The sequence below is a fragment of the Furipterus horrens genome, unplaced genomic scaffold (genome assembly GCF_987537825.1).
Source record: "Furipterus horrens unplaced genomic scaffold, mFurHor1.1.pri manual_scaffold_6, whole genome shotgun sequence".
Taxonomy (NCBI): domain Eukaryota; kingdom Metazoa; phylum Chordata; class Mammalia; order Chiroptera; family Furipteridae; genus Furipterus; species Furipterus horrens.
The window spans coordinates 164,677,147-164,698,532 of record NW_028327176.1 but is presented as its reverse complement, the minus strand read 5'-3'; the positions used below and the strand labels follow the sequence as shown (position 1 = coordinate 164,698,532).

The 21,386-nt window shown below is 39.4% G+C and overlaps 1 protein-coding gene across 2 annotated transcripts in view; it reads left to right on the top strand.

The window, feature by feature from the left end:
• The window catches only part of PTPRK (protein tyrosine phosphatase receptor type K), a 495,428-nt gene that overhangs the window by 192,330 nt on the left and 281,712 nt on the right, over window positions 1-21,386 (top strand). The window lies entirely within an intron of this gene.

Below are 21,386 nucleotides of genomic sequence, written 5' to 3'. Positions count from 1 at the left end.
TAAATACCTTGGCATAAAATTTTCAAAAAAGAGAAAAAAAATTATTTCACATATAGAGAAAAAAATAGGTTAGGTACAAAATTTGTTGGTTGGTTGCTAAAAGCTACTTATTGACAGATATATTTCTGTGTCTCTGTTCAGGAAGAAATAGTGTTTTTAATTGGAGTGCAGTATTCAGATGTGATTGGTTTACTCACTGTTGGAAAATAACATTTGGAAAATAAACATGAAATAAACATTTCATGAAATATGTTATCTAAGAGGGAGGCAGTTTGAATAAATTTGTCAGTTACATGAAGTATAAAAATAAGCAAACAAAAAAATAAAAGCTGTTTTGGATTTTTATCCCCAGACATGCTTGATATAATTACATTTAAATGAGACAGTAAATAGTGTCAATACCTACTTTATGTTTTGTGTGACTGAGTTTATGTGGTTTAGCAGATCAGAGAGTTGTTCAGTAATCCTCACTATGCAATTCAGTTCCTGGAAACAGAAAGTTACCTCTTTTGAAAGTTCACTTTTGTGTTAGAATTTGCAATTTAAGCTTCTCTATGACTTCTTATTTGTTGTTTATTAGCCTAATGAGGATATGGTTATAATAGTAGATTTTATGTTCAATGAGTAATGTATAAGCTAAGAACACTTTTATTTCTGTTATTTAAAAATTAACTTTCTTCAGGTTAGGTTAGTTTTTATTCCCAAGGAAAGGAAAAATTCAGTGCATTGTTTTTTTTTGTTTTTTTTTTCAGTGCATTGTTTTAATTGCTTTGTTTTGAGTTGACTTTCTATTGATTAAAAGCCTTTTACTTCATAGATATTGTTTCACAGGTAAAGCTCTCCATTCAGGGTTATGTGCCTATTGAGATTTCAATGGATTTTCATTAGGTGCCAGTGGACTCCATTATTCCAGAACAGAAGGATGTTTTTCTTCTGTTTGGGAGAGCCATCTGCCTAGGGAGGGCCAGCGCTTTGGTAGGGCTGAGTATGTGGTAGCTGGATTGGTGGAGGTGTGTGGAACTCATGCTAAAATGCTGGAGGAAAGATCGGTGGGCACATCTCTGATAACAGTGGGCTCATGACTATCATTGCATCGTCATACTGACTTCACAGAGAATCTGTTATTGGAGCGTAACACTGAAAAGAAAAGCCCACGATTCAGCAAGATAAAACTCAATGTAATGATATTCAGACTCCTTAAAAGGTCCAAATTACAAATCTAGCACAATGGTTAAAAATTTGGGCTGGAATCATATTGCCTATATTCAACCCTATGTGCTCTTTGCTACCTGAGTAGACAGTTGGTTAAAGAATCTAACTGTTGTGCCTTAAAATAAAACATAGAAATAGAGTTTGATAAATCCAACAAATAATATATCTGTGTTATCATACTTCTGTTCCTTTGTGACAAAGAAATGAAATACAGTGATCCCTCACTTATGGCGGGTATTACGTTCTAGACCCCCCCCCCCCCACCACCACCATAGGTGAAAATCCATGAAGTAGGAACCTTACATTTATTTTAGTATTATATATATTTTAAGGCTTTATAAACCCTTTCCACACACTTATAAACTGTTCCCAGTTTCTTATTGTCCTTTCCCAGTCCCTTACTAACCTTTTCCACACTTTTATAAACACTACTTATGGTCTTAAATATATTCTACACTCTTAAACCTACATAACTTTAACAACATATGTATACAGTACCACGAAATCCCGTGATATACCGAAAAATCCGCGATAAATGATTAAATACAATATTTCTAAAAATCCCGTGATACAGTGAGGCCACAGTAACTGAACCGCGATATAGAGAAGGACTACTGTACATTGATTACTTCTTCCTTATTTTTTCTAAGACTATCTTTGAGCCAGTGATATTAATTACTTTTTTTATGGCACAGATTCTGCAGTATTAATGTTGAGTTATAGTACCTAGAACTGGATGGATGGTTCTTTGTTAAGTCTGTTTGCATGACAAGGCCCTCTGGTTTACATGGACTTGCAGAGTGTTCAAGCATGCAGTGAAAAATGTCTCTGGGAGTTTCAGCCTGGCCAGTGAGGTCTTTTTGGAGATCGCTTGTCAGGGAACAAGGTTATGAAATAATATAACCCATGGATAAATATCTCTCTTTGTTGCAGATTGAAATTTGAGCCACAGATCGTTTCTTAAGTGATTGCTTTGCTTCCACATATTTTTACTTAACTTGCAAAACTTAACAATCAATGAAAGCGAATAACAGTATAATATTTTTCATGTGCTTAGTGCTCAATAAATTATTTGGTTGATATTTTCATCGATTCTGTCATTTAGATACATAATTGTACCTGTACATCAGTTATTAGAAACAACCAGCTCAACATAAACTATTATTTATGTAGCCTTTTTGCTATTAGGAAATAGCATGAAAAACTTCTGACTGTTCTTTAATGCAGAATCTTTATGGATTTACAGAAAATTAAAATATAGCCATTGCAGTGTGTCATGTTAACTGCTTACTCATTTCAATTCTTTAATAAAAAGAAACACTGCCTATTTTTTCCCCCAGACTTTAAGTAAAGATATGCATAGAAATTAGTCTCCTTTCTTCCATTGTTTACTCAATTTCTCTTCTCCCGAGAATTCATGCTCTACAAACTTCTTCTTGAACATTTTTAAATACTGTAATTCTTCTAATTACTTTTCTTTTATTGTGTTTCTATAGGGGAATCCTATATGCCTGAGCCACTCCTTATCTGACCACTCCCCTCATCAGCCCCCTTCTCAAACAATTTTAACAATAACAAAACTACCAAAAAGGAAATAGTCCCAGAGTGCCACTATCTTTAATTACTCTGGGCTAATTTTTGTATAAAACATATTCCTGGAAGTTGGGGGGACGGGAATCCCTTCATTTTGCATGACAAATTTCCCTAGTTTACATATACTTGCAGTGTGGTTCTCTTTTCCATTTTTCTGTTGAAATAAAAATCTGAAACAGCTATAGTATATTTTTGCTGTGACTTGTCCTTCCCAGTGATTCCATTTTGCCAGATGCCTGAACAGGAGGTTGATGTGGTAATTTAATTACTCATGCTGGGGATTATTCAATAATGAGGAGACACTAGTTTTTAATCCTAAGAAATTTAACTTCTGATTTGAAAAAGGAAAACATAATATACATAACATTGTGAAGAAAAAGCAAAAACAATTTTCCAAATAATGAATTTGGTTGCCTGGTAGATCGGGATGACGCTCATGAATTTCGGGGCTGGCCTCACGGGGTGAATTTTGGCTTATTTCACAGCCCTGCAGCATTGGACATGCTCCTTAATCTCTTTGACTGTAGTTTCCCTTCTCTGAAAAATGAAGATCCATATTAGTATCTACCACATTGTCTTATTATATCACGTGAGTTAATATATATGTAAAGTGTTTAGAAAAGTGTCTGACACGTAGCATGTGTTGACCATCAAGTTTAGTTGATGTAATGACAGGTAAACATAAAATTTACAGACTCCACTGGATTTAATGTGTGCTCAGAATCTTCTTCTGTTTTGAAATCATGCTATTTTTTTTTAAAAAGACACATTTATTTAGTTTTTGGAGCAGTTTTAGGTTCATAGCAAAATTGGGAGGAAAGTACAGAGATTTACCATATACGCCCCCGCCCCCCCCCCCCCCCCGCCCCCCACATGCATAGCCTCCCTTGTAATCCACATCAGCCGCTAGAGTGGTACACAATCCATAAACCTACATTGACATCAGAATCACTCAGAGGCCATAGTTATTTTTAAGGTTCACTCCTGGTGTTGTACATGCGAAGAGTTTGACAGATGGATGGCATGTATCCATCCTGATAGCATCATACAGAGATTTTTCACTCTTTGAAAATCCTTTGTGTTCCATCTATACTTCCTTCCCCCTCCATGTTTTTCTTCATAGGTTATTTTTTGTGTATTAAAATCTTAACATACTTGATACCTTATTAGCATGAGGTCAAACCATCCTAAACCCCTGAGGATACATGCACAGTCCCTGTTCTCATAACCTTACAGTCTAGACTGGCACTGGAGGAGATAATAATGTAAATCAGATGTGTGGTCTAACCTGAAGGAGCCTAGTGCAGATGGGAAATGTGAAACATAAATAGATAAAGTTTGAAATAATATAGCAATTGATAAATGACTAAAGAGAGATAAATATAAAATGTAGAGGTAGGGGATGAAAACAAATGGTAGATTTGGTTCCAAAGTAATTTGAGGCACAAATAGGGCTAGAATTCTTGCCTCTCGTTCTTCTGTTTCTAGATTACTATGCTTTCCACTGTACCACATTGTTTTTCTTAAACCACAGTTATTTGGCGCTAACACTTTTTTGCGATGAAACAAAACAAGGAAATGCAAACGTTTATGATATAAGCACTGTAGTGAAACTAATATATAAGGAACTATTTCTCTGTTGTGTCTTCAAAACAATAGATGTATTTTTCTAAGTATACTAATTATAGAAAGAATCATATTATATTTGTTTTATTTGTCACAGTCACAAGGTGCTCGTTTTTGCCTATTTTTGTAGGCCTCAAATAAGTACTATAAAATTTTAAACTGATTAATAAATAGAAATGGAAAAAAACATTATGAGGCATTATCTCGGTGTTAAATTTCAACGGAAGATCAGCATATTTCTAAAAGTGTAATTTTCTCCTCTCTGGAAATCTGACCTGTCTTGTATTTATAAAACTGGGTTCTGCTTTGGGATTAAATCCATTAGTTTCTTAGTGAACAGTGAGGTTGTTACCAAATGAGGCAGGCAGACATAACTTCCAAAACTATTAGTGGAAACCTAATCTGCTGTTTTCCATTAACTGGGTGCACATCATTAATCACAAAAATGATGCGTGATGAAAACTACAGGGGTTTGGCCAGAAATTAGAAAGTGATAATATAGCAGAATGTGTGTTTTATTTTAAAGCCTCTGAATTCACCGAGAAACAAAACATTGAACTTTTGCAACCCATTTCCTTAACATTTTTCATTGGTCTGAAAAAATTGTAACAACTGGATAGACATGGAATTTCTGTTTTTGTTTCCTTTTTCAAGGTTTATGTTAACATGTATTGCACTGATATATTGGCAACGGGATGCTTTTTACACTTGAGAGACACTGCTGGCTTCGAATTTAAGAAGACTGGGATTTAAACCAAGGGACTGTTTAGTTAAAATAAATAAATAAATAACTTCTAAACAGCTGATCCTTGGAGATAGGGGCTGAAGTAAGAATATGCTTATGAACCATTCATGCAAAATGTGAGGGGAACTTTCCACTTCTGTGCCACAGCTCTTCAGACTCTTAAATTTCTACAGGTTTTCATTCAACCATGTGGAGCCCCACTGAAGAAAGGTGGGCGGCAGGGCTTTGCTCTGTTAGATGGATTAGCCTGCTGGGTGCTGTAACAAAATATTCAAGACTGGGTGGCTTAGACAGCTGGAAAATCCAAAAGTCAAGGTGGTGGCCTGTTTGGTACCTGGTGAGAGCTCTCTTCCTCCCTGCCAGATGGCCCCCTTCTCTCTGTTTCCTTACTTGGTTTGGTTATATAAACTCTGGAGGGTTTTTTTTTTTTTTTGTTCTTCTTATAAAGTTACCAGGCCTATCAGATTAGGGTCCCATTCTTATGACCTCATTTAACTACCTCCCAAAGGTCCTGTCTCCAAATACAGTCTCATTGGGGATTAGGATTTCAACACATACATTTTGTGTGTGTGTGTGGAGGTGGGGGGGGGGGGATACAATTCAATGCATAACATTAGATATAGCTTATAGGTGTAACTTCATCATTTATAAGCATTATAAATGACGCTGGCTCATTATCTTGCATAACAATGTTACAGATATTATTAATTTTTTACTCAGTAGTCATTCTTCTCACTTTCTTCCACATTGGCAGGACTCCCACCCGCCTAACTTACTTTCACAACTTCCTCTGTAGGTAAGGGTGGCGATGTGACACAGCTCTGGCCAGAGAGTTGTAGGGGATCTCTGGGAAAGATGCTCCTTCCAGATAAAAAGAGAGAGAGGCATGTTGTTCATGCGAAGATGATGCTTGGAGCTACTTCAGTTATGTAACTGTGATGTAGGATATAAAAACCGAGAGTAACAGAAGAAAGTATGGAAGGAGCCAGGGTCCTACTCTCAGGTGAAATAATAAAAAAAACACAATAATAATAAACAATTTTTAGGTAGGTGTTTTCCTATACAGCCAAAAGCAGCCTAATGTACCATGTCATGTTTTTTTTTTTAGCTTTCAAGTAATAACACTTATAACCACATTGTTTATGGATAAAACGTGAGATGTGGGAGAATTAAGAGTATTCTTATCTATCTTTGAATGAAACAATTCACATTTTCAGCTCAGGTGTAGAGAGAAGACACTTGAAAATATACAAGCGTTGTAAGACAATGATGCAGTGACTTAAGGAAGTAAAAAGGAAGGCAAGGTCATCTGTTGGGTGTCTACCATGTGTAAGACATTGAGCTGGATACTTCATGTATGTCACCTTGTTTTGTTTTAATATTTAATCAAGTGTGGGATGAAAGAAGGGCTCTGTAATAAATCTAACTGAAAATAACTTCACAGGGTGATTTGATCATAAATTTCTAACAGGGTAGTCATGCCTCAGGCCTATAACTTTTTAGTAAAAGTTGATCTTAGCCTTAAGCAAGCTCTGTTCATTATTTTTGTGCATCTAGGTTAACACACCTTTGAAATGCTTCTTTTTGAGACCCCTTGGAAGCCTAACCATCCTCCAGAGCACATAATCTTGTTAATTATCCCATAATCTGATCCCCACCTTGCTTTCCCTACTTTCATGTAATCTTTACATTCCCCCCTTAATTCTAAATGTATTGCAGAACTGCCATTTTGGGGGAGCTTTTGAGATCTTGCTTCTTGACATTGTTGTCAGTTTGTTCAAATAAACTCATAAAACTTCTGGTTTGAACGTTTCTTACCTGAATTGCTAAGTGAAAGTTTCTTATCTTTTGCATGGAGTAAGTTACTGGTTATTTAGTGGCCAAAATTATTCCCCTTTCTCTTTAGTGATTTAATCTCGCTATTAAGTGTTTAGACTTTAGCTGTGTCAATGACTTCTGAAGTTAGTCACAACTAGATAGGCTGATATTAGTTATGGCAACAGTAATTTCCTAACCTGGGCACTTGGGCTCATTTTTATGCTGGCAAAATACTTGTTATTAACGAAGCAGCCTTTTGCTGCTGATTTTTCATCTTAATGATACCCTAGTTGTTTCATTTAAAGTACTCCAGACGGATTTGGAAAAACTCCCATGTTATTATAGTCATTATTTTCGTAAAACGTATAACCCTGTGAGGGTGACTTCTCTCTGGTTCCTGACGGTGATTTGCTTTTGTTATAAAGCATCAGCTTTACTCTTCTGTTAGACTCTATTTGTATTGATTCACTGACAAAATTTATAGTTTGTAAATAAATGTAAACAAATGAAGAGGAGAGTCTTTCTAGTTAACACAATAATTATTGCAAGTATATGACAACAGTCTCTTGTTATTGTACTAAATCGTACCTGTTTTTATTTAGTGTAGCAAGAGCTGTCAAGTACCCCTTTACTAATTCTTTTGAGAAATAGATCCATGAAACGAATTCATTTTCCTTTTAAAAGCAGTTGAAAATTCATGAGCAGTAAGGAGAATTAGGTAGTGTTCTTTCCTTAGGAGGTTTTTTTTTTTTTAAAATTCAAGGGGACTGGGCAAGAGAGATGATCCAAGAGTAATAGAAGAAATCTGCTTGCTCACACTCACTTTCATTCAGCCCAGTGTGTTGAATCTGAGTTAATGCACTCTGATTCCTTGTTTTCTATACCTCTGTAGAAATTATTTAGCATACCTTTAATGGGCTGATTTTCATGTACCACGATTAGAAAAAACATATATTCTACTGGGGCAGGCAGGATTCGTAGAGAAACACAAAAAGTGAAAGAACCCCTTTCTTCTTATCAGTTTAATGATGTTTCTGACAATGCTCTGCCATTTATTAATACAATACCATATCGTACAACAAAAACTATATAAATAACAATTTAAAATCAATTCTTTCAGTTATTTTGTCTATTGACCTTGAGAGTTAATTGGAATCGTTCATTTTGGGGGGGGGGTCTTTTGAATTTCTGTACAACTTTAATTTTTGCATGACCTCTGAGTCCATTTCCAGTTCAAAGACTGATTTTGTTTTCAGTTTAAACTGCATGTGGTATATGAACAAAATATTGGCTCTTCATGGGCAAAACAAAACGAGTGACATCATGTTTTTGTCTAAAATTGAACTTTTATGCTGTGGTGATTTCAGTTTCAATTCTTAGAACATAATGAATAATAAAAGGATGTAATTTATTTTTCAATTGAATGATTGTATTAAGCAAAAATATATAAGGGAAATGTCAGATAAATATGTAGTCTGTAACTATTTTACTATTTCTTTAGGTAATATTGTAGATAATCTAATTATGTTGTTAATACAAGCTGAAATATAAAGGAACACAAACTTTGAACACTGAAAATAAAAACATTTACTTATGTCATCTAGCAGACAGTTTATGGTTAATTTTAGCTGTTATTATTTTCAAAAAGTGTTTTTAAAACTGTTGTTATAAGACTTGCTGCTACATGTTCTTTCTACTTTTAGTTATGTAAATAACCATTGCATATAACCCTGGAATTCCCTGATGAGATTTAGATTCTTAATATTCTTTGAATGATCTTTTTTAAAAAATCATTTTTTCTCAGCTTTCTGTAAGCAGTAAATCAATTCTCATTTTATGTTAAAAAATAAGGTCTATAGTCATAAATTTATATCAAGTAATAATTCAATAATGTAATAAAGAATGGAAAACTTTCAGCACCTAGAGATCAAAATTCGTTTCAAACTTAAATATCTTTAGATCCAGATGTTTCATAAGAGCAGCACTAATATAATACTTGGAAACAAATACAACATTTCTTGGGTTTTTATTTAAAGTCATTTGTGGTTTGGTTGTGAACTTCAGTAATGTAAGGCTTACATGGGGATTAAGTCAGTTTAACCCATAAATACCAGGGTAAATTTCTTGTGGGGTGGTGGTGGCTGGGTTGCTATTTGTTTTCTTTTTCTTTCATGTTTTTACTTTTTTTTTACCCTCCCCCTTTTTTGGGAAGGGTCTTTTGTAAGTGCAACAATAGACATATAACCAAATGGCTTTATTTATTACATTTGCTATTGTGACCTGCTCCATGAGAGAAGTAGATCTCCTTCCTTTATATTGATAGAGAAAATGTTGAGGCTATTTTATCTACTGGGTAAAGCTTCAAACTAGATGCCATTTGGCATGTGTTTAATCCCAGGCCCCTTGGTCAATGCCTCTGTTCTCTGAGTGACTGTTTTGTGGACCCTTTGAGTTTTAGTCCTTGCTAGGCTGGATGATAGCTAGTTACTTATTGCACAGGTTTTGTTTTTTATGAAGTTCAAAGGAAGTAATGAAAGCTGCAGAGAGGTCTATGAAAAGTTCTTATTCACAAGGGAAAGGCACCCACTAAAGCTAGCAAAGTTGAAAAAAGACAATTGAAAAGATCTGGGATTCTCTCACACCATTTCAAAGAGTTGGAATATCCAAGACTGAAGAAGACACGGGATCACACAGTATTCCTGCAGATATTACTTTCTCTCTGAGGGTTGACTAGGAATGACTCATTTATTTATCCATTCTGCAAATATTTATCCAGCAACCTAATCTGTGCTGGGTGCCATTCTTGCTGCTGGGGATATACAGGGTTGAGCAGATCTCGGGTTCCTGTTCCCCCAGGAATTCCACTGTAGGGGGGTTGAAGTGGGGAAAGCAGATAAACAAATGAGAGAAAGAACAGAATACAAAATGTGCTAGGCAGATAATTAGAACAATGTGAGAGTTAGTGTTTGGGAAACCACTTTGGACCAGGTGGTTAGGGAAGAATTGTTTGAGAAAGTAACCTTCTCTTGGAGATGTAAATGGTGAAAAGGACCTAGGGACCTTTCTCCAAGATAATTTTCCTGATCTTTATCAGGGAAGTACATTAGAGACAGAGCAAACAGCTGATCCCAGGCCCTAAATCTGGAAGGAGATTAGCATTGTGGAGGCTTGGGGACAGGCATAATGGTCAAAGGGGACCTTTTTAAAGATGCGGTGGTAGATGGTTACGTTCTAGTTATGGGGAGCTTTGTAATCTAAGTGAAGAGTTTGAACACTTTAAGATTTCTATCATGGGGTCCTATTCACTTATTCTTGGTCTCAATGTATACATATTTCAAATTTATATTCTTTTTTAGTCTTCACACTGCTTACTCTGTAGTCATAGCTCTGATTATGTACCATCTTGATAATGGTAACAGTTTCCTGTTTGCTCTTGCCTTAAATTCTGTTTATAAATCATACTTTTTTTGGATGCTAATTTACTGGTATTGAGCTCCTCAGATTTTGTCAGTCGTCGTCGTCGTCGGCAGCCGTCCATCTCGAGAGACGATGGCGTAGCTTCCTGAGAGTCTATCTGCACCGCCGAGAATGGCTGTGCAGTCCGATTCGGGAGTGACAATCCCTGCCGCACTTGGTACAGGTGAAGGCAGATGGCCGTTGTTGCTGCTGCTGACGCTGCTTCCGCCTCGATCTTTTCTGGACCGCCTCCTCGTTGCGCGCAGCCTCTGCGCGTGACGTACCTTGCCTGACCGCGAGCCTCCAGGCTAGGCGGTCGTCTGCTTGAACTTCCCATGTGTTGAGATTGATGGAGCATTGTGTCATGTCCTTTTTGCAGATGTCTTTGAACCGCAGTTTTGGGCGCCCTGTCATCCTCTTGCCTTCTGCTAGCTCGCCGTAGAGGAGGTCTTTGGGGATACGGCCTGCATCCATTCTTTTGACATGGCCGAGCCACCTGAGGCGTCTCTCGCTAAGAACTGCATGCAAACTGCTCATATTGGCTCGCTTCAGCACCTCGGTGTTGGGGACCTTATCCTGCCAGGCGACATGCAGGACGCGTCGCAGGCACCTCATGTGGAAGCTGTTGAGTTTCCTTTCGTGCCTTGCGTAGGTGGTCCACGTCTCGCTGCCATAGAGGAGAGTGCTGAGTACGCAGGCTTGGTAGATGCGCAGTCTGGTTTTCTCAGTGAGGCTGGAATTGTTCCACACTCGCCGGTTCAGTCTGGCCATAACTGTGGCTGCCCTGGCGATTCTCCGGTTGACCTCCAAGTCGACTGACAGAGAGCTCGAGATGGTGGACCCAAGGTAAGTGAAGTCGTTGACAACCTCCAGGGTGTATCCGTCGATGGTGATGCATGGGGGAGTCCCCGTGCCTTGAGCCATAACATTCGTCTTCGTCAGGCTGATGGCTAGTCCGAACTCCTTGCATGCGTGGGAAAGGCAAGTGACTAGCTGCTGGAGTCCCTCTTCGGAGTGTGATGTCAAAGCTGCGTCGTCGGCGAAGAGCATCTCACGGATGAGCACCTCTTTGACTTTGGTCTTGGCTCGTAGACGGGCCAGGTTATAGAGCTTGCCATCGGATCTGGTGTGAATGAAGACACCCTCGCTGCAGTCCTTAAAGGCGTATTGGAGGAGCATGGAGAAGAAGATTCCGAACAGCGTAGGCGCGAGGACGCAGCCCTGCTTTACTCCGCTGCTGACTGGGAAGGCCTCAGAGGTTGCGCCGTTGTAGGACACCGTGCTGTGCATGTTGTCGTGAAAGGACATGACCACAGCAAGCAGATGTGGTGGACAGCCAATCTTCCGTAGCAAGCTGAAGAGTCCGCTTCGACTGACCAGATCAAACGCCTTCGTGAGGTCGATAAAGGCGAGGTAGAGTGGTTTATGCTGCTCGTGACACTTCTCCTGCAGCTGGCGTAGGGAGAAGATCATGTCCACTGTTGATCGGCCAGCTCTGAAGCCACACTGGGACTCTGGGTAGACGCGGGAAGCAAGGGTCTGCAGGCGGGCAAGAGCGACCCGGGCGAATACTTTGCCGACGACGCTGAGGAGAGAGATGCCCCGGTAGTTGTTGCAGTCGCTGCGGTCTCCTTTGTTCTTGTACATGGTGATAATGTTGGCGTCTCTCATATCCTGGGGGATGTAACCCTCCTTCCAGCAGAGACAGAGTAGATGGTGGAGCGGCTGTAGCAGGACTGGTTTCCAGCTCTTTAGGATTTCTGGAGGGATTCCGTCGCTTCCTGGTGCTTTCCCGCAAGCAAGGCGGTCGATGGCTTTGCCGAGCTCTGCCGCAGTAGGTGGGGTGTCTAGCTCCTCCATGACTGGTAGGTCTGGGATGGCGTTAAGAGCAGTGTCTGTTACGGTGTTCTTCGTTGCGTACAGCTCGAGGTAGTGCTCGGTCCACCGCCACATTTGCTGTTCCTGGTCAGTGATGACCTCACCTGTCTTGGACTTAAGGGGGGCGATCTTGGAGGGGATTGGGCCTGTTGCCTTCTTGATACCCTCATACATTCCTCGTGCGTTGCCTATATCGGCGGCTTCCTGAATGCTTCTGCACAGGTTTAGCCAATAGGTGTTGGCACAGTGGCGGGCGGTCTTCTGGACTTTGTTCCTGGCAGCCCGTAGAGCTTGAAGTGTACTGGGAGTGGGCGTGACCTTGTAAGCCAGTAGGGCCTTCCTCTTAGCCTCGATCACGGGTTCCATTTCTTCCCAGTGAGCCTCGTACCAGTCAGCGTTCTTCCGCTCTTTCTTCCCGTAAGCAATAATGGCGGAGTTGTATATGGCGTCGCGGAGACGTGGCCAATTGGATTCGATAATGTCATCTGCCGCCACTCCCTCGCCGAGTGCATCTTCCATCTTGTTGATGAATTGCTGGGTCTTAACTGGGTTGCTGGCACAACTGGTGTTGATGCGTGGGCGACCCTTCATCTTGGAGTGGTGCAACCTCTTCGGCATTATGCGCACCTTGCTTACCACGAGGGCATGGTCCGTGTCGCAGTCTGCACTGTGGTAGCTGCGGGTGAGGAGGGTGCTGCCAATATCCGTTCTTCTGGTGATGACGAGGTCAAGCTGGTGCCAGTGGCGGGAGCGGGGGTGCCTCCATGACACCTGGTGGATCTCTTTGCACTTGAAGAATGTGTTTGTCACGCACAGGCCATGGTGACACAAGAGCTCAAGCAGTCGCTGACCATTCTCATTGATCTTTCCTCTCCCAAAGTTTCCAAGGCAGGTGGGCCAGGCCATGTGGTCGGCTCCTACTCTTGCGTTGAAGTCTCCAAGGAGATGGAGAGCGTTACTTCTGGGAATCTTGGATAACGCTTCGTCCAGTGCATGGTAGAACTGTTCTTTCTCTTCGGTGGTGGCGCAGAGGGTTGGGGCATACGCGCTAAGAATGCTGACTGGGCCGAAAGTTGTTGACAATCGGAGGGTAAGTAATCTCTCTGTGCCTCCTGTGGGTGGCTCTATGGAGTTAACAAGCGTGTTCTTCACAGCGAACCCAACACCGTGCTGTCTTGGTTGGTCCGGAGACTTCCCTTGCCAGTAGAAGGTGTAGTTGGTTTCTCTGATAGTTCCGTTGTCGGCCAACCGGGTCTCCTGTAGAGCTGCAATGTCGATGTTTAGCCGTGCCAGTTCCCTATCGATGACAGCGGTTTTCCTGGCACCCTTGATCCACGGAAGGTCTGCAGTAAGTCCGGGGCACATGGTCCTGATGTTCCAGCTAGCGAGGCGAAGAGCCGGAGGCTTCTTTCTTGTTGTTTGCTTGGAATTAACTGGTGCGGGTGTTTTGTGGCCCACTTTTCGAGAGGCGCCTCTCTGATCCCCACGCACCCAGTGGGGCAGGTGAGCCATGGCGAGACGGTAGCTGTCCAGTGAGGTGCGATGACCTCTCCCACCGTCAGAGGAGACCCCTGGCGCTCGTTTCCTTCGCCAATCGGATGAGCTTATAACCGGTATCTGTCTCCTCCCGTGTTGAGTCGACATCTTGCGATGACGCTGGAGTGTCCTCTCAAGTGAAACTGAAGCTACAGAGCCTGGGCAGGGTGATATGGAGGGTCTGCTGTTGCCCATGCAGCAGACCCCCCCTCTCCTCGCAGCTGAAGGGTCCAAGGGAAAGACAAAGTCAATACAGCTTGGCTTCAGGTGCGCCGCAGGAGTTGCCGGTGTTGACTACAATGTCAAACCGCCTTAGGGACTCCGGCTCCGGATTTTCTGTCGGGGTTTACTCCCTTAGCCTTTCCCCTGAAGAGGTATGCCGCAAGGCAGCGGAGGTTTTTTGGAGTCAGTTTTCCTTCTCTGATTTTAGAGATGTCCTTCCTCTTTCCTCCTTTACAGTCTTGAGGGCAGCATTTACAGGCTAAAATAGAAAACTGGCAGTGTAACCTTCTAAGCAGATACTACCAATACCCTGCTTGGGTATACTCACCCAACAATAAACATCTCTTAAATGTCCTCCAAGTGCCATGCCTCGAATTAGTAAATGGCAGTGCAATGGCAGCCAAACATTTGGATCAGTTTCACTAAGTAAACCACCAACACAAGTAGGTTTTTAAAACAATAGAATAGTGTCTCATTTTATTAAAAATAATAACTATTTTTAAGCAACTTACCAGCAACACTGAATAAAAACCTGGCTGTGTTTCCCACTGTTTCAACTGCTCCTCAGCTGGCTTTAACACAGCAGTATCCTGACTGGTGGCCTGAGTTAAGACTTGAAGAACAACAGTGCTGGCACTATTGAGATCCATGGAAACCAATTGGCTCAGTCCGAATAGCCCGGCTCTCCAGCTTCCACTGTCCAACACGAAGTGGCGTCGGTTGGTCCCGCGCCCCACGCTTGCAAGTCCACGCGCCGCCGCCCACTGATGCAGAAAGCGGCTTCTAGGAACGCGCCATGTTCTGAGTCGCAGCTCTAAACGATGCGGACGCTAGAATATCACGTCACAGACATCCACAGCAATAAAAAAGATCAAAATACTGATACACAAAACAACACAAATGAATCTCAAAAAGCATTATGCTAAGTGAAAGAAGCAAAGCATAAAAGTCTACATGAAGTTCTAGAAAATGCAAAATTATAGAGACAGAAAGTAGATCACTGGTTGCCTTGGGCTATGGGGCTAGAGGAAAGGATGATACAACAAGACACAGGATAATTTTTAGGGAGATGGAAATGCTTTAATCTTGATTCAATAGTAGTTATGCTACCGAAAAGCAATTTGGGGTCCTGCTGCCTGCCGCCACCCTCTAGGCAAAATTCCAGAAGCAAAGGTTTGGTGATAAAGAAAGTCTATCCAGTCACAGCTTCAATTACTTAAGCCTATCAATTAAGGCTAAACTCTAACACCTGGGCCCTGCTATCATTTCCCCTGTTTTAATCACCTTATTTCTATAGGGCTAGTTACAAACTAAAACAGCATAAAATACAAAAACTACACAACTTTGGAAGAATGACAGGCTTCTGCCTCATAGCCTGTTCCCTCTAGAACACCCAAAGAATAAACCAGGGACCCTCTGCCAGGCCAGCCCAATCCTTTAGAAAAATAGGAAGCCCCACACTTTGTTCTTCCACAGAGACACGAACTTAACAATATACTGTCTAAAAACGCTTTAAGAGAACTCCAGAAACCAGTTAAAAAGTCATAATATCCCAGGAAAGTGCATGATTTATAAATCATACTTTTTTTGGATGCTAATTTACTGGTATTGAGCTCCTCAGATTTTGTCAGTACTTCCTTTCTAATCAGAACGGTTAGCCTTCATTTGAGGTCCTTCATAATGTGGCCTCAGTCAACTGCTCCAATCTTTCTACCATTATAGGCACCCTCTGATTTAGTCCCACTGAAAACTGCTTTCTCTAATTGGTCTTTGCACACTGTGGGTACTCTGTGTGTGTGTGTGTGTGTGTGAACTTACACATGACATATCTACCCTCCGAAATGACCTTGTTCCTTTCCCTTTTCTATGTTCCACTTATCATTTTAGACTCAACTGGATGCCTACTTCTACCATGAAGACTTTGCTAGATGTACCATTTTTTCTCATATTTGTATTGCTCACATTGCTATTCAGATATTGAACCTGTAATATTCCAGACAATTTTATGTCTCTAATTTTATATGTTTGTAAGTGCTGTGGTAAAACAATGGTGAAAAGTTATCTGAGGGAGATGAATCATTCATATTGGCTGTCTTATATTGATATTTAACTAAATGTTCAAAGGAGTAGAGAAATCCGTACTATTAAAGGAGCTCCAAAGAGGAAGCAACACACAGATTCAGTGGTCAGAGGTGGGTCTGTATTTTGAAGGCAGGAGTAAAGGCGGGGTTAGGTTTCATAGTTATGAGGCATGTAGAGCGCCCTCACTGGCCGGAAATGAGAATGATCCTTCTGGGTGAGGTGTCCTTCATACAGGTCTGAAGTGGAGGGTTCTGAAATGAGGGAGAATGGTAAATTACCTTGAATAATATATTGGGCCCTATTATCGAGAAATTTACAAATCCAGGTCAAGGGATTTTAAAAACTCTATTAAATGATTAAAAATAAAACTAAATACAAAAGAAAACAAAATTACTTTGATTCCTAAATCCTTTTGGACCACTCAGAAGAATCTAATCAGCAGAGCAGTGTGATGACAGTGATGATTTTTGAAAGTCATTCTGTTAAGTCTTACCTCAGCAGATGAAAAGTGGCCCTTAACTCAGCGTTTGTTGGTCATCTCCATACTGCTATTATCCAAGCCCCATCTGTTCAAACTGGACTCTTAAAGTTGTGACGTTCACCTTTTTTGGATGATGCCCTGTGGGGGGCAAGGCATATTTTTGCTACTTAGAAGAGATTTTTGCTTAGAAGACATTTATTTGTTATGAAAGGTAATCAGATTTTGGCAGACAAACTCACATTTAAAAGAAAAAGTCTATTCAAGGATTCTGCCTTTGTCAACAGAATTGCTAAATTTTGTTCATTTAAGCTTATTCTTTCTGCTGGGATCACTGGAGAACTTTCCCTTATTGTAAAGGATGAAGGGTGTCCAGATGATTCTCTTCTCCTCCATCTGCCTGTTAAATCCTTAATCTTCTACACCTGGGTGGCTTTGAATCTTTTATTTGCTTTATGTACCAGTGCTTCCAAGTCAGACAAGTTCTTTGTTGCATATGCCAAGTAAGTTTCCTTGTGCCATAAATGGGCATGCTATGCCCTAAGATCTCCTGGACAATAAAGTGGGCTGCTGTTCACAAATGGACTTGCCAGTTTTATTGCAACCCAGTTAGTAAATGGCATTCACTCCCTATATAACCAAGAGTGCACTATTGATTGGCAGCAGGAAGCGCCTTGTTCACATTGAGAGTTCCTTTTGCAGGGCTTCTAGCCCCTGTAAATTGTCAGTGTGCTGCCTTTGTGATGCAGCAGAAGGTCCTTTTTTGCTTTTCTTGTTGCCATTTGCTTCTCAGTTTGGAGCCAGTTGAGTTATTTAGTCATGGGCTTGAGTTTTAAGGCACAGACATTTGAAATGCATTTGTTTTTGGGTCTTTGTCGGGGTTTTTTTTTTTTGGAAGAGAGCCAAACAAAGAATCCAGGAGACAGAGTTATGCACTGCTTCTTAGTTATCACTGTACTGACTTTAATTCACTGGGCTAACTTGTCAAGAGGTTATGCTTTGAGTTGAATTTCAGCCTTGAACCCTGTTGTATCTCATAGAGAGCTCCCGTTGCAGAAACAATCCTCGCTTCAATCACGTAAACCTTCCTAACAAATCATCTCTATACCCAGTGAGATCATGGGTGTAGATAATTGGGACTCAGAAGAAAAGGGACAATCCACTTTCTCTGTTCTCCAACTAAAAACCTATAAATGTTATCTATAAATAACTTAGTAAAACATGGTGCTTGTTAAGCCAAGACAGTGTATTGCTCACTAAATTTGAAAAGGAAAGCAAAGAAAAGAAAAGAAAAGAAAAGAAAAGAAAAGAAAAAAGAAAGTGGACTATTCCTTGTCCAGTATCTTTGCAGGTCTAGTGAGCCATCATATAAATGGATGACAGGTTTAAGAATCAGAGACTGGAAATTTTTATTTTATTTTTTAAGTCTTACTGCTGCTATTAGAAAGACAATGGATAAGAGAGATTACTTAAACCATAATTTGTGATTATATTGCTTGAAGAGAGTTAAATGGTATCAGTCTGGGAATTGGGAATTTTCTATAAAAATGGTATTTATTATCTTTGAGAAGAAAGACATTATTTAAAAATTATGAATATTTTAATTTGGTGGAAACCACTTAGCACATGTGCATTAGAGAAACATTTATACTCTTTATCACAGCCAGACTGTGAAAAAATAATTTCTAAATTTTATTATTGTTCTCTTTTTCAGCAATACAAAGCAGTTAGATCTATAAAAAAATTGAGAACTTCTGATGTAACAGACTTTGGAGGCAGTAACTCTGGAGAGAGAAGGGCCAAGCTGTTTTATGAAACAGGCCTTAAAACTCCCATGAAATAGAAATATTTATTGAAAAAGATACAAGAAATATTGTACAAAGGACAAGGATACCTCAGTCCCCTTGGGACCTGCACAGTTCTCCCAAATGACATCAGCTGCCCTGTACTATTTCCCTGCATCTCATCAATGGTCTGAAAGCTCTTCCCTTTCAAAGAAGATTTTAGTTTTGGGAAAAGCCAGTAGTAACAAGGCACCAAATTTGGACTGTATGTACTTGAGTCACCTGGGTTATTTGATATTTGGCCAAAAAAACTCTGCACGAGATGTGGTACATGAACCGGTGCGTTGTTGTGATGAAGCTGCCACTCACCAGTTGCCCGTAGCTGTGGCCTTCAGAACCATATGAATAGTTTCTGTGGAGAAATGTTCAAGTTTAACTCAAAACTGGATGCAGATTCATTGCTCTACTCAGTCATTTTGAATGCAACAGCCACACAGTATGCATTCTCACTCAATGGTGCCTACCACCCCCACTGATTAGTACAGTGAAGTTGTCATTGTTAACGCATGTGTAATCCAGTCCACACTCCTTGGCTGTCAGGTTACCTCAATGTCACGAAAACTGTTCTAGCATGTTAACAATGGCTGGACTTTTTCTGGACAGACCTAATGTATATATTTTTTCTTATATGCTTTAAGCCCTCTTTCCAACTGACTGCTGGGAACTTCCATGTTGATGTATATATCACCATAAACTTATATATAAAATAGAACTTTCTCCATTCTTTCCCAATCCTCACCGCCACATTTAATTAGCTCCTTAATTTGTTAAATATTGACTTTGAAATGAGTTGTAGTTATTCCTACTACTATCCTATTTCATACCATGTGACCTAAACCTCAGATCTCTATAATAGGTTGAGTAGACATCTTGCATCTCTGTTTTTCCCACACTGATCATGGGTGTTGATACCATATTAATATTTTTCTAAAGTAAAACTGATTTTTCTTAAATAAAATACCTTTATTAATTCCTAAATGTTCTCATGCTAAAGTGTCTAATCCCTAAGGCTCTTATGTCTAGACCAGCTCTGCTTTACTTCATCTTTCACTATGAAATCTTTCCTTTCTTAATTAGTTTCTCTTTAAATTGTCTTATGCTCTTTGATTTTATTTATCATTACTTATTCCATTGTGCCATTGTTCTACTACTTGGCAAATCCAAATTAAACCCTTCCTATCATTCTTTTGACATGCATGATTTACTGGGTTATAAATTTCCTAAGTATTTTTGTTGAACTGAAGATACCAATTCTTGTATTCTTACATTCTCTCTCTATCACCTATCACCATACCTAATACATAAATAGATAACACATATTGGTCAGCTGATTTATAGAGGCATATTTATTTTATGAAGTGCAATTGTATTTGAATTGTCCTGGGTAAATTGAAAAAAATTTTATTTGATTTGAGGAGTTGAATTTTAAAATCTCTATATGAAATGTTTTATTTAGGATAATTGACAGATTCTATGTTTTTCTGAGAGATCCAATTTTTAAATCTCAATAGAGAATCTTTCCTAAGATACATGTATTATGTTAACTGTAAGTTGTTAATTTCTCTTTCTTTTCTTGATTTCTTTTCTCTTTTCTGCATCTCTTTTTACATTCTCAGTATGTTTATAGAAACAGTGCTTTCACATTTATTCTAGTAGCCTTCCCCCCCCCCCCTTTTATTTTCTATAAACAGGCCAAGTTATAGTGAAAATGCCTGGACTAACTATTCAAGTGGAGAAAGAAACTTTAAATTCTCTAAGTTACTAATGATATAGAAGGTGAATCTAGTATTCTTTGGTGATTCATAATAGGGTAGAAGAAAAAGAAAAGAAAAGGGAAAATCTGGTTTAGGCCTCCCTAATAGTTAACTTTATTTCAGTTGTTAATTGGTCTACACTGGAATGACACTGATAAATCAAAGAAATGGTGGCTTTGAAAAGGGGTTTCAAAACATCTACTAAAAGGCATTGTCAACCAATTTGTTTTTCTTTTTAAACTTACTGTTGGTCTCCTTTATGGTAATCAAAAAGAGAATACTCAGCAGATAAAGAGCTTTTTACGTTAAGAAACGATTTGATTTAAGAAAAGAAATACAGAAATAACAAAATAAGCGTAGAGGTGAGCTGTCTGATCCATTTCTTAAACTGCTATGGGAGACAGAACAACTTAACTCATTAATTTTGTTTTATAAAACATGCATATCTTATCTTTTCCCTTCTAGATTATTGGCCTGTTACTATCCTTCTGGTAGGACTAGGGGACATACTGTGATTTTATGTTAAAATGAATTCCCTGGGAATTTAATACTGTTTTCAATTACAAGGAACAAATAAATTTTGAAAAAATTTTTTTTGCATAGTCGCATTTCTAATACAAGTAAAGATAGCCTTTAAACTGCTTAATTGGTAGTTAAACATGTTTAAATTAGAAAGCTTTAATGGTCACTGTATCCAGTTCTCTGATTTGGGAGCTTCACAGACACAACATGATCTGTGTGTATCACACACAGAAAGGTGTCTGACCATGCCAGGATTTCCTTTCTCTTCAACTATTTTCAAGATAACTTAGTTAATTTGTGCATTTCACAATCAAATAACTTTTTTCTCCTTAAACGCAAACAAAACGGTGTTTGTATTTGCATCTATTGCAGTTATTTGCTCTATATAACATATCATGCATAGTTAAAAGAAATATATTTTTGTAGCATGTTGCTTTCCTGGTGTTAAATGCTACCTTTAGTAGTGATATTAATTTAATAAAGCTTAATACTTTGAGGGTTGTCCTAAACATTTTATCTCAGAAAGAAGTATTTTCCTCTTAGTATTTTACTTTGGTATGATGGGCAAGGTTATGTAGAAAGAGCTCTCCCGTCACCTCTAATTTACCACTGAAGAGCAA